Here is a 13,663-nt window from a genome sequence, read left to right as displayed (position 1 = left end):
CCCTTTGGACGACACTTGAAGGAAGTCACTAGATACCTGAACATCGGAATACCAAGCTTTACCGGAACCTACAACGCCACTTTACCAGAAGAGGAGCGCTGGATGATTCAAGTTCAAGTTCCAGGAAGGACATTCACGCCACTCACAGAGCCCATACAGTTTTCCTTTGATGCACCCACCTAGAGTCTAGGAAAGAGCATGGCAGCCCACATCGCCATGGGACGCATCGACGAAGTTTACCACAAGGATCTCAAGGATACTATCTACCAAATATGTGGGCGCCGATATGAGCAATGGGAGATAGTCAGCACCAAGAAGGACAGGTCCATTGCAGCTTTCATCCAGGAGTTAAACCAGCACATTCGACGCCAGGAGAATCAGATGTGTGCAGGCATGATAGATTTGAAGAAGGCAATGACTAGGATCACCGAGCTGGAAGAAGAACTCAAGTCTACATGCGATGGATATGAGGAGGAAATCGTGACACTATTGGAGAAGAACGACGACCTGATAAAGAAGATCGGAGTATTCATGGGAGACCCCGCGCCAGGAGGAGAAGACGACGATTCCACTTGCCCGGAGAACTACATCATCACCGACGACACTGACTCCAACCCCGATGATAGTGATGATGAATTTGAAGACGAAGCTGGAGCAGACATCATGGAGTCTTCCACCGATCAAAATTTCTAGATGACCACCAAATGAATAGTAGTATTCCCCCATGTATATAGTAGTAGTCTGAGCACTTTTAACGATAGTTCTAGACCGTTTGTATGCCCTTGCTTAATTGATTGAGTGATATGATTGTGTTTGTCTCATGTGCATATGGGTAGTGTTTTCTCACTAGACCTCTTTCTATTCTAATCTCTCCCCTCTAAACCCATCAGATGCCTCCGAGACGTGACACCTGATTTGTCTTCCCACCGGAGATCACCCGGTTGATCCAGCAGTAGAATGCCTTGATGCAGATATTAGTCCAGAACCAAGGCAACAACAACAACAACCTGCCCCCAGTTGACAACTTAGCCCGTTTTCTGAGGTTACAGCCGCCGGTGTTTTCCAGTAGCACCTAGCCAATAGTTGCGGATGACTGGCTACGCAGGATTGGAAGGGAGTTGACTACCGCTGGTTGCACAGATGCAGAGAAGATGCATTTTGCCGCACATCAGTTGGATGGACCAGCAGCCTCATGGTGGGAGAATTACACCGCCACTTTCCCCATAGCCAATATCACTTGGGACCAGTTTCAGCAAGCATTCCGCACAGCCCATGTCTCAACTGGAGCTATGAGCATGAAGAAGCGTGAGTTTCGCAACTTACGCTAGGGAAACCGTACTGTAGCTCAGTACGTGGATGAGTTTAGCAAGCTATCCCGTTATGCCCCTGATGATGTGGCCACAGATGCCGCGAAGCAGGAGAAGTTTATGGAAGGGCTTAATGATGAGATGAGCATGCAGTTGATGGTGGCAACATTTGCTAACTACCAGGAGTTGGTAGACAAGGCTCTTATGATGGAAGGGAAGCAGCAGCAGATTGAGAGCCGCAGGAGGAAGTATGGGCAAGGAAGGTACAACTCAGGAGCTCAGCAGAAGCCTCGTCTAAACCCGAACTCGGGAGGACTTATTCATAACCATGGAGGTCACACTCACAATGGAGGAAGTTCCCATAATCACAGTGGCCCCAAGAATGGAAACGGGAACGGAGCAGGCAGCAATCAGAACCGCTCTAACCCAGCCACACCCGCCAAGAAGGATCAAAGTCACATTACTTGTTTCAAGTGCGGGAAGACTGGACACTACGCTAATGACTGTCCGGAATTGAAGAACGGCAATGGTAATGGAAGCGCTGGGAAGAAGCCCAACCCTTTCAATAGGGGACAAGTGAACCACGTGAACGTGGAGGAGGTAAACCTGAGAATGGTTATTAAAAAACTGGGTGAAACGGTTCGGTTATTACTTTGGGTTTGATTAGTTCAGGTTTTATTGGGCTAAATCTTTTTTAGTTTGGTTTTGGTTTGGGTATGTGAAGAAACCAATTTGGGTATAGTTGGTTATGGGCTTAAACAGTTTGGTTATTAACGGCTATAAACTATGGGTCCAAACCGGTTTCTGGGCATTGGTTATGTGCAATAAGCAACGATGCATCGACAACGAGTATCTTTGATCCGCGTACATGCTGCGATGCACTATGTAATTCTGTATTATGGGGAAACACCACATGCAAATCGAATGTGTTTGCTTGTGCTTTAGCTAAGCAATTGGTTTTAATACACTTGTCAGTGAGCTTTTTAGTCGTGGGCATTGTGTTTTTGACACTTGCTGTGTGTTGACCGTATCTCAACGATAACTTTGTTCCCAAACTATTGTAGATGCACTTATGCCTTTTCTATGTAATTTGCTTCTTGACATGTCAATTTGTGCAATCATATATACATTGAAGCAAACCCATAGTTATGTATTGGGTTTAAACCCACGGTTATGTATTGGGTTTAAATTGGTTTGGGTGGAAAAAATAGAGGGTTTAGTTTTGGTTGGGCTGAAAATGGCATTAAACGGGTATGGTTCAAGTATGGTTTTGAGAGATACATGTACGGGTATGGTTCAAGTATGGTTTAAGTATGAAACCGTTCTCAGATTTAGGAGGAGGTTGAGGAGCAGCCTGATGCAATTATCGGTAAGTTTTTGGTTAAGTATTTTACCGCTCTTGTTCTTTTTGATACTGGTGCATCACATTCATACATATCAAGGGGATTTGTGGACAAGTTTAAGTTGGCAACCCTAGCCCTTAGGACACCCCTGTTAGTAAGTTCACCTGGAGCAGAGTATATGGCCAGCCGATGGTGCGACCGGATACCCTTAACCATTGGTAGCCATGTTTTCCCGTCTGACCTAATAATTTTGGAGTCACAAGGATTGGATGTGATATTAGGCATGGACTGGATGTCGAAGTATGGAGGAAGCATTGATTGTGCTAGTAAGTCAATTCTGCTCACCACCCCGGAGGGAAAAAGGATCAAGTATGTATCCAAGCATTCGTCAAGGAGAACCCAAGTAAATTCCCTCTCAGGAGTTGTTCAGGAGGAAGTACCTGTTGTGAAGGATTACCCAGATGTATTTCCGGAGGAATTACTCGGCATGCCGCCAGATCGAGACATTGAGTTCCTAACAGAACTGTTGCCAGGCACCAGACAGATATCGAAGAGACCATACCGGATGCCCGCAAATGATCTGGAGGAGATTAAGAAGCAGATTAAGGAGTTATTAGAGAAAAGTTACATCCGACGAAGTTCATCACTGTGGGGAGCCCCAGTGCTTTTGGTTGAGAAGAAGGATGGATCTTTAAGGATGGTTGTTGATTATCGTGCACTAAATGATGTGACAATCAAGAACAAGTACCCATTGCCGATGATCAATGATTTGTTTGACCAGCTGCAAGGAGCTAAAGTGTTTTCGAAGATCGATCTGCGATCAGGATATCACCAGCTTAAGATTGGAGAGAAGGATATACCAAAAACAGCATTCACCACAAGGTACGGGTTATATTAGTATACGGTCATGTCATTTGGACTGACTAACGCCCCTGCCTATTTCATGAGTATGATGAATGAGGTGTTCATGGAATTCTTGGATAAATTTGTGGTGGTGTTCATTGATGATATAATGGTATACTCGAAGAATGAGGAGGAGCACAAGGAGCATTTGCGTTTAGTTCTCGAGAAACTCAGGGAACATCAGTTGTATGCCAAGTTCAGCAAATGTGAGTTTTGGTTGAAGGAAGTTGGATTCCTTGGACATGTTATATCAGGAGAAGGAATAGTGGTAGACCCCACCAAGGTTCAGTCAGTCACTGAGTGGTTGGCACCCACCTCAATTAGCGAGATCCGCAGTTTTCTTGGACTCGCGGGATACTATCGGAGATTCATTGAGAATTTTTCCAAGATTGCGAAGCCAATGACGGCATTGTTGAAGAAGGATACCAAATTTAAATGGACGGAATAATGTGAGGCAAGTTTTCAGGAGTTGAAGAAACGTTTGACTACAGCCCAGTGCTGATTCTGCCAGATATACGCAACGATTTCCAAGTGTATTGCGATGCTTCACGCTCAGAACTTGGAGGTGTACTTATGCAGGACGGAAGAGCTGTTTCGTATGCATCCCGACAGCTTCGACCGCATGAGTTGAATTATGCTACTCATGATTTCGAGTTAGCAGCCGTAGTGCATGCGCTCAAGACTTGGAGACATTACCTTATCGGAAACCGTTGTGATGTGTACACGGATCATAAGGGTTTGAAGTACAATTTCACACAGAAGGAGCTGAACCTCACGCAGAGGAGATGGTTGGAGCTTATAAAGGATTACGATATGAAGTTGCATTATCATCCAGGAAAGGCCAATGTCGTAGCAGACGCTTTGAGTCGGAAGAGTTACGTTAACACCCTCGTGAGCGGAGGAATGCCAAAGGAGTTAGCAGAGGATCTCAGGAAACTACGTTTGGAGATTGTTCCTAGAGGTTTTGTTGCAGCAATGGAAGTTCAATCTACCTTGTTGGGAAAGATTCGAGAAGCGCAGAAGGATGATAAAGAGATTGCCGAGATAAAAGAGAGAATGAGCAAAGGAAAGGCCAAAGGTTTTCGTGAGGATGAGCACGACACCTTATGGTTTGAGGACCGCGTTTATGTGCCCAATAATGCGGAGATCAGGAAGTTGATACTTCGGGAGGCTCACGACTCGCCATACTCGATACACCCCGGAAACACCAAGATGTATTTGGATTTGGAGGAGCATTTCTGGTGGACTGGTATGAAGAAGGATATTGCTGAGTATGTAGCCATATGTGATGTATGTCAGAGAGTAAAAGCAGAACATCAGAAGCCAGCAGGATTACTGCAGCCTATGCCGATACCCGAATGGAAGTGGGATAAACTTGGCATGGATTTCATCACCGGATTGCCCAGGACCAAAGCAAGATATGATTCAATATGGGTAGTCGTTGATCGTTTGACCAAAGTAGCTCACTCTATTCCAGTGAAAACCACGTATACCAGTGCGAAGTTGGCCAAGATATATATGACCAGGATCGTATGTCTGCACGGAGTTCCGAGGACCATCGTATCAGATAGAGGAACACAATTTACTTCAAAGTTTTGGCATCAGCTGCACCAGACTTTGGGTACGAGGCTAGAGTTCAGTACAACATTTCATCCGCAGACAGATGGCCAGACAGAGAGAGTCAACCAGATTTTGGAGGATATGTTGAGAGCTTGTGCGCTAGATTATGGATCTAGTTGGGATGACAATTTGCCCTAGGCGGAGTTCTCATACAACAATAGCAACCAGGCCAATTTGAAGATGGCACCGTTCGAAGCCCTGTATGGACGAAGGTGCAGAACACCGTTGATGTGGGATGAAGTGGGAGACCAACAGTTGTTTGGACCAGATTTGATCAAAGAGTCTGAAGAAAAGGTTAAGTTGATTCGAGATAGACTGAAGGTAGCTCAGTCTAGGCAGAAGAGTTATGCAGATTCGAAACACAAGGGGGTAGCCTATGAAATTGGAGATAGAGAATATCTGCGGATGTCACCCTTGCGAGGAGTTAAACGTTTTGGAGTTAAGGGAAAGTTAGCCCCAAGATTTGTAGGACCATACCGAGTTTTGGAACGTATGGGAGAGGTTGCCTACAAGTTGGAATTACCTGAAGGACTATCAGGAGTTCATGATGTGTTTCACGTATCCCAAATGAAGAAGTGTCATGCTGAGATGGCCGATATACCTCTCAGAGATACAGTGCCCTTGGAAGCGATTCAGTTGGACAGTGATTTGACATATGAGGAGAAACCTGTCAAGATTCTCGAGTTTGCCAGCCGAGTTACACGCAACAAGGTTATCAAGTTTTGCAAAGTTCAGTGGAGCCACCATACCGAGGATGAAGCCACCTGGGAACGAGAGGATGATCTTCGCAAAGACCACCCACACCTATTTTCTAGCCAACCCGAATCTCGAGGACGAGATTCATCTTAAGGGAGGTAGGTTTGTAACATCCCAAATTTTCAATTTGGAATGTTATCATAGGTCATTCTTGCATATCATATTTTATTGCATTTCGTTTTGCGATCCTCGAAATTTTGAGCAACTCAAGGACCCTCAGAGAGAGTTGGGGATTTCATGTTTTTCATATTTGAATTTTATCAAATATTGAAACAAGGATCACGTTGGTTTTAATTTATTTTTCTCCCGAAAATATTTCATATTAAAATATATGAGAGGAGATAATATGACTTCTCCAAAATAAATGAAATATTGGAGGAAAATGTTAAAATCAAATATTTGATTTTATTCGGATTTTATTGCTATTTTATTTGCATAGGAAAAATACGTGTTTTTCAAAATTGCATTATAGGCCCAACTAAATGTTCACCTTGTCCGGCATATTTTTAGAGGACGGGGAAAATTTATTTCGGGATTTTTGAAGTCCGTTTAGTATTTCTTTTCTTTCTTTTTCTGCACGTTGGATTGTTTTTTTAAGGTGTAACCGACTCCGGGCCGTACCCGGCCAGGACACCTCGGGCCGGCCTTTTTAAGCCGTGACCCCGGGGCCCCGACAGCCCGGCCGCCTCGCGCCCCCTCGCAAACCCTAGCCCGAGCCGCCGCCTCGCCGCCCGCGCCGCCGGAGCCCGCCACCGCCTCGCCGCCGCCGCCGCCCAAGCCGCCGCCCCGCCGGAGCCTGCCGCCGCCTCGCCGGAATCCCGCCGGACTCGAGGTAGCCGCCGCCGGTTTTTCTTTTAAAACCGTTCGTTTTTTCATAAACCCTAGTTCGATTTTTTAGATCGGTTTTCTCGGTTTAGTTTATTTAGCGGACGTTCGTTTTAACGAACGGTTTTCGCCCGTTAGTCACAGACAGCGAATGTTTGTTCGTTAGCCTGTTCGTCAGTTTTTCTTTTTCTCAGGTTTTTCGCGATTATTTTCGTTCGCGATTTTTGATCCGATTTCGTTTTAGTTTATCTTCTCGCTCGTTTATCGGAATCAGGCGATTCAAGCGCCTAGATCTTCGTCTCGAAACCCTCTTTCTGTTTAACCAACTTGAACAAGATTTTGGTACTGTAAAATTTGACTTTAATCTAGATTAGTAAATGGATCTTGCTTCTTTCGCAGTTTGAGTTTCGTTGCTCCGTTTGATTTGATTCTTTTTGCAAACCGGAGTTCTTAATTTGAACTTTCTGGTTAGATCTTCTTATTCGAGTTTTACCCGTGCATCTTCGCTTGATTGCTTATGTATGCTATTGTTTGTTTGCGATAGAATTCCCGGAGTGCGAAGCGTGCTACTACGAGTCTCTAGGTTTTGCGGATCGTCAGCAAGGCAACTAACACATTGATCATACTCTTTTCATACCCAGTTTTTATGCATTAGTTCCAATCCTCAAACACTGCATGATTAGGATGTGATTAACTTGTGGGTATTGGGAAGTAGTTGATGAGGTAGAACCTATTACCTGTTTTATTATCAAACCCTCGGGAGTTTCTTCTACGTTATGCTTATATTGTCATGCTATGCTCGTAGACGTGGATTGGGTTTGAGTGTATCCATGACAGATGTGAGTTTGTTAATTAATGGTTCAACTTAAGGTGGCAACTTTAATACACATCTGGGTGGATTGCTTGTTTGGGCACCTGGGGAATCCAGTGTTGTCCTAGGAGATCCCGGGGCATCCGTGAGATCATCCTAAGGTCCGCCACCCAGGCCCAAAGGGATCGTGAGATTATTCATGCTAGAAACTTCCGTGTGCAGCCACAAGCTATTATGGGCTCTAGCATAGTTTGAGTAAGTTGCATGACCTCTTCCAGTGGTAGGCTAGCAGATGTAGAGGGATGTAGGTTGGTACTGTCTACCCGGGGTTAGAGTTAATGCTTCTGAAAGACTATGTCTCGGTCATCCGTTTCTCAAACACCATGTAGTGCGATAAATCCAACGGAGGAGATCGAGTCTTGTGGGGAAAAGTGCGCAAACCTCTGTAGAGTGTACAATCTAATCATGGTTAGCCGTGTCCCCGGTTATGGACATCTTGAGTATCTAGTACTTGGATTATCCTATCGTATCTCATCACTCTAAATTAATATGTCGGGTTGTTACTGATTACTTTAATTGGGATTGAGATGGGGGTACCATTCTCAATGTTTCAACTACCATGATAGTCAAATAAAATTTATTCCTTTGTTGTAGGGAAAAATTTGCTTTTCGCAAAAACCATATAACCATAGAGCCTCCACCAGCCATATATGCATGTAGTGATAGCTTTTATCTGTTCATTGCTCTACTGTGTTACATTGCCAGCATATTCCATGTGCTGACCCGTTTTCGGGCTGCAACATATCATGTTGCAGACTTTTCAGACGACGAGTAAAGGTGCGATAGGTCGTTGTCGTGCAGCTCAGCTATGCCGTTGGAGTTGATGGACTCACTTTATCTTCCGAGCCTTCCGCTGTTATCGTTTTAGATGGCCTTAACCATATTTATTGTAATAAGTTCTCTTTTGAGACATTCGATGTAATAAGTGTGTGATTGCTACTCTGTTATAAATCCTTCAAGTACTGTGTGTGTCAGCATTACCGATCTAGGGATGACACTGAAACACAGAGACTTGACCGTTGAGGTCGTGTCGCTACACCGGCCAGGTCCAAGCCCCCGCTCCTCCTCTCCTCGTCGTCGAGCCGCACGACCACCCCGTCGTCCACTGCAGCGATGTGTCCACCTCTGCTCCGCCCCATGATTTTCCCTCTGGAAAACCCAATGACGCTCTCAGACTGCCGCATGCACTGGTCTTGTTGCTGCGTGGGGTGCCTTGCTGCTAGGCGCCGATCCAGTTAGTAGGTACATATGATCAAATAAGACGGGCCTGATTATGTTGCTGCTGCTGCTACATGTCCAGCGCGAGCAAGGCTGGAAGAAAAAAAAGAGAAAATAAACGATGAAAGTGACTGGGTCAAGTACATATCTCTAATTGAAGCCTCCCCTACAAGGGTACATTCTCTCATTTGTATTGATTAATGTTTGCAATTATTTTTTATTCTAGTTTTTTTGGTTGATGCCTTGTTCAGGTATGCAACGAATCGGTGCTGCCTCCAATTTTCATATGTTGAGTGGCAAAACATGTTTTGTGAATTCAAACATGTATGCTTCGAATGCGTCTCATATGTCATATTAGCACCAAATTAGTGCTTCTCGTTAACCATGCTTCCATGATTTCTACTATATGCTTCTATGTAATAAAGATGTAGTGTGACACCACAACAATGTTTTGCGGACATTAGACTGCTGCACCCATCCAGGAAAGCATGCAGATTTCTCAAATCAAATGTCTATGTTTCTAGTGTATGATAGCGGCAAATCATCGCTTTGTGTTAGCCATGCTTCCTACTTTTTTATTTCTCGTATATGTTTTGCTTTACCCATTGCCCGCGTGTGCTTTAGGTGCTGGTGTTGCTTCCTGGAGTGATTTTTTATCTCAGCCATTGCTAGTGTGCGCACTTCATATTTCACGTTGCTGCTCTTACTATGCAGATTTCTCTCTGTGTTCAAAATATGCTTCCACTATACAGAAATTATGTTGAGATTACATCAATATGATGCATCCAATTTTCATGATTCATTTGTATCATACTTGTGCATCTTTACGGTGCATAATTTGCTTCATACGCGCCATAGTTATGCTTCTTCATTTCGTATGGTTTACTTCATGTGCTTCTACATTGTGTTCAGTTTGCTTCATTGTATGCTTCATATTGTTTCTTAGGCATCATCATTGTATCCAAATCAAACTAATCATGCTTCCTTAATTTCTGCACGGCTCACGAGAGTGGAAGATCATGCTTTCCTGACGGTGAGCATGTCATGATCATCGATGGCGGGCATGTAGTGTGACATGAGATCGAGCATCTCCAGCGCCCAATATTTTGTCAATGTTTTGGAAGCAAACTAGCAAGACAAACACTTGGTTGTGCAAGTTCAAGGGTGTCGTTCCCTCCTTGGTCCCAGCGTTGCCGCTCTTCACCGGACTCTTGGGGCTCACAACATGGACAACAATAGACATTTAATTATATATTATTTGCAGTGAACTTTTGCTTCAACCGACATTAAAATATGCTCCAAAAATGCCGGACTTGCCTCTCTTGGTAAATTGTACTGACATTTTACTTCTTTTAGAGAATTTTATTTTTTGATCTATGTTGGTGTGTGCTTCATTGCTTGTCCCTTCTCATGGGTGCTTCCATTGTACAGACATTTTGTTGCACTGTTTTCAGCCGTGCTTGTTAGTTTCTCACACAACCTGGATGATGATAAAATGAATTTGAATGCAATGGGGCTGGTACTAGGTACCGCACTTACGTTGGTGGCTAAATTGTCGATGACGGGCAGGACAAGACACAAAAGAAAAAAAATATAGTGCTTTTGTAATAGTATTGTTGTTGTTTTTGTCAACAGAGTTGTATAAATTATTTTTCACATTGGCTAAAATTTGTTTTGAAGCTTCGTGCTTCCACTGGAATATTTGTGCCTCACAAAAAGTTGTTTCCTTGACATTTTTTTTGTTCAAAGACACTTAAACCATGATACCGTGGCATAGAAAATATTGTTTTGCCGCTCACAAAAAAGTATCATCACGTGAATTACTTGTTTCCATCACACAAGAAAATGATGCTTCTATCCACTAAAAAGAATGTCTCCTTGGTAGGAAAAACATATTACCATCGCCAAAAATATATCTCAGAAACAAATAATGAGTAATATGCCAGATTTGCTCTTATAATTACCAAAAAAATTTCTGGAAATTGGGGGATTAATTTCGTCATGCCAGAAGTGATTTTCGGAAGCATTGCTTTTTTTAGAATCTCGGAAGCATTCTTTTGGAAGCACTGATTGATAAATTACCAAACTAACTACCACCAAGCCCATCCCGGCAAAAAGGGCGCAACAACCGGGCCCATGCACGGACAACATTACTAGGAAGCAATCAATTACAGCTACAATCCAGCACATCAAGCAAGGTGATTTACTAGTGGATCGAACGGTGCACATGCATTTGATCGGATGGCTTGTGAGTGGTCTAATGGAACCAAAATATCAGGCCATGTATAATGGTTGATAAGATAGTCTTATCATAAGTCTTGCATGTAATTTAGAGATGACAAAAAAAATGTCTACAATGGGTCATCTCTTAGCCTTATCTTCAATAACTAGTTATTCCTAAAAACATGGTGAGACATATTGTGCTAAGAGATCATCTCTTGTCATCATCTCTTATTTAAGAGATGACAAATTTTTCTTATGAGTTCTCTCTTCTCCACCCCATCATTTATCCTACATGGCACTCCTAAAATAGCACCATTGTACATGCCCTCAGTAGTCTGATGCCTAGTGCTTCCCCTTGGTTTTTCCTAGGGTCACCAAAATGCTCTCTCTCCTTCTTAATTGTTGTGCCTTGTCATTTTTTCGCTTATGTGGCATGCTTAGCACCTGTCAACCATGGAGCACTGGGAAGGGCCTAATGATCCAGTGGTGAAAAGGGCGTTCGGCTCGAATCGTCAAAAATCGGCACGTTCGGCAGTTATCATTTCCGAAAATTAAAGTTAGGCCAGCTTGGCGTCTCTTCGGGGAGGAGGAGCAGGTTGCTCCACATCTCTTCTGATGGCTGCTGCAAGTGTGTTGGCCTGACCAGTAAGGGCATCTCTGAATGTGCAAGCATTCCTCTCTTACCAGATCGCCCATAAGCGTCGTATAGGACTTGGACGCGATAAGCATCGTATAGGAGGAATTCCCAATCTTTCCCACCCTTGGATTCCGAGTACAGCTCCAGCACGTCGTCCGAGTCTTGCAGCATATCTATGTCGGAGCAGAGCACGCGCCGATCAATCAACTGCTTACCATCAGTGACCGAGGAAGAGAATCGCAAAGCAGAGGACAACAGCCGGGATCACGCAGATGGACCTGCCATGGCTGCTACCTCAAGACGTGCTCGCCGATGTCCTCCGGTTTGTTCCGCCGCGCAGCCTCGCCGCATGCCGCTGCGTTTGCAAGGCCCTGCGGAGCACCATTGACGACCACTGCCTACTACGTGCGGATCTCCTCCCGCTGTCGGTCGCCGGCATCTTCATCAATTTTAACGACCTCCCTTTGCCGGAATTTTTCTCCCGTCCCTCGGCGCCGGCGGGGCCCTCAATCTCCGGTAGATTCGACTACTTGCCATCCTCCGGTCTCCGTTTGATCCGAGATCACTGCAATGGCCTCCTCTTATTCAAGGACTACGTGGCTAACCCTGCCACTCGACAATGGGAATCCTTGCCACCGCGTTCGTCAATGTGACGTAGATGCGGATTTCACTTATGAAGACTACCTCGTGTTTGATCCAACGTTATCACCCCACTATGAGGTGTTTGTAATCCCACGTCTACGTTACAAAAGAGTGATGAGAGGTTTTCATGACAACAATTCAGAGGTGATGGAGAAATCTGAATGGCCTTCGTCTGTGCTCGATCTGCACGTGTTCTCCTCAAAGTCAGGTTGCTGGGAGGGGAGGGGTTTTATTCGAGAAGGAAAGGCTGTTGGCACCGTCGCCGAAATGCGACGGCCACATTGGAGTTGGGACAAAAAACGATATGGCGTATACTGGCGGGGTGATCTTTTCGTGCTGTGCGAAGCTGAATTTACAATGAGGTATGCAGTCACTCTTGAAGCATCATACTATTTTATTATATCGATGTCTTCATGATTAAAATATTGTCGCTCATAAAATTTATTGTTTGCGTATTTATTAATATACTTTTTGTAGGATATCTTTGTCAAATTGTACATATAGATTAATTAAGTCGCCGATGGACACTGAAGTATGCAGAAATTCGGGATTTCATCTAGGACGGTTGAAAAAAGGGGTGTATCTTGCATCTCTTCATACTGCATGTCTTCTTATGGTTTGGGTCCTTGAGGTAGCTCATGGCCACACGAATTGGGTACTGAAACATAACATTTGTCTTAAATCTATACTACAACGTCGAGATTATAAAGAACCCGTACTTGGCTCATGGGTCTTGCAAGATATTAACTTTGACGAGGGTGTCAAATATTATAAGGAGCATAATGAACATGCTGGCTACATGGAATTTCTAATGCAGAAGAAATCTATATTGAACTCATCATGCAAGGAGGAGCTATTGGAAGAAGAGTATGAATGGGACTCCGAAAATGATGATATTCTTGACCAGAAAGATGTGGTTGGCAATTGTTACCACGGATGTGTGGGCATCCTCGGTTTTCATCCTTATAAGGAGATTGTCTTTCTGAAAGTATCATTGTACAGGGCACTAGCTTATCATTTGAAAGTCTCAAAGGTTCAAGATCTAGGCTACATATACCCGACAAGTTATTATGAAGTTATGTCGATCGACCGGTTCATAAGAGAGTCATTTCTGTACACACCCTGCTGGATACGACATGAGAGTTCAAACGGATGTGGAAAGCCTCTGTTGAAACCCAATTGAACATCCTAATAAAGGCTCGTTCATTTTTAAGTCTCTGTACTTATAGCTATATTACTTTTGTAGCTTTTACATATTTTTTCTGGTTCCAAAAGCATCTTATTCATACGCTAATTAGAGGCTCCTATCGATGTTTTC

The 13,663-nt window shown here is 44.0% G+C and overlaps 1 pseudogene; it reads left to right on the top strand.

Moving 5' to 3' along the window:
• Positions 1-11,975: 11,975 nt before the first annotated feature.
• LOC141025912 (F-box protein At5g07610-like) lies at positions 11,976-13,419 on the top strand (annotated as a pseudogene).
• Positions 13,420-13,663: the final 244 nt, after the last annotated feature.

Source organism: Aegilops tauschii, chromosome 6 (genome assembly GCF_002575655.3).
Source record: "Aegilops tauschii subsp. strangulata cultivar AL8/78 chromosome 6, Aet v6.0, whole genome shotgun sequence".
Taxonomy (NCBI): domain Eukaryota; kingdom Viridiplantae; phylum Streptophyta; class Magnoliopsida; order Poales; family Poaceae; genus Aegilops; species Aegilops tauschii.
Note: the sequence above shows the minus strand (reverse complement) of the source record. Positions and strands in the feature narration are given on the sequence as shown.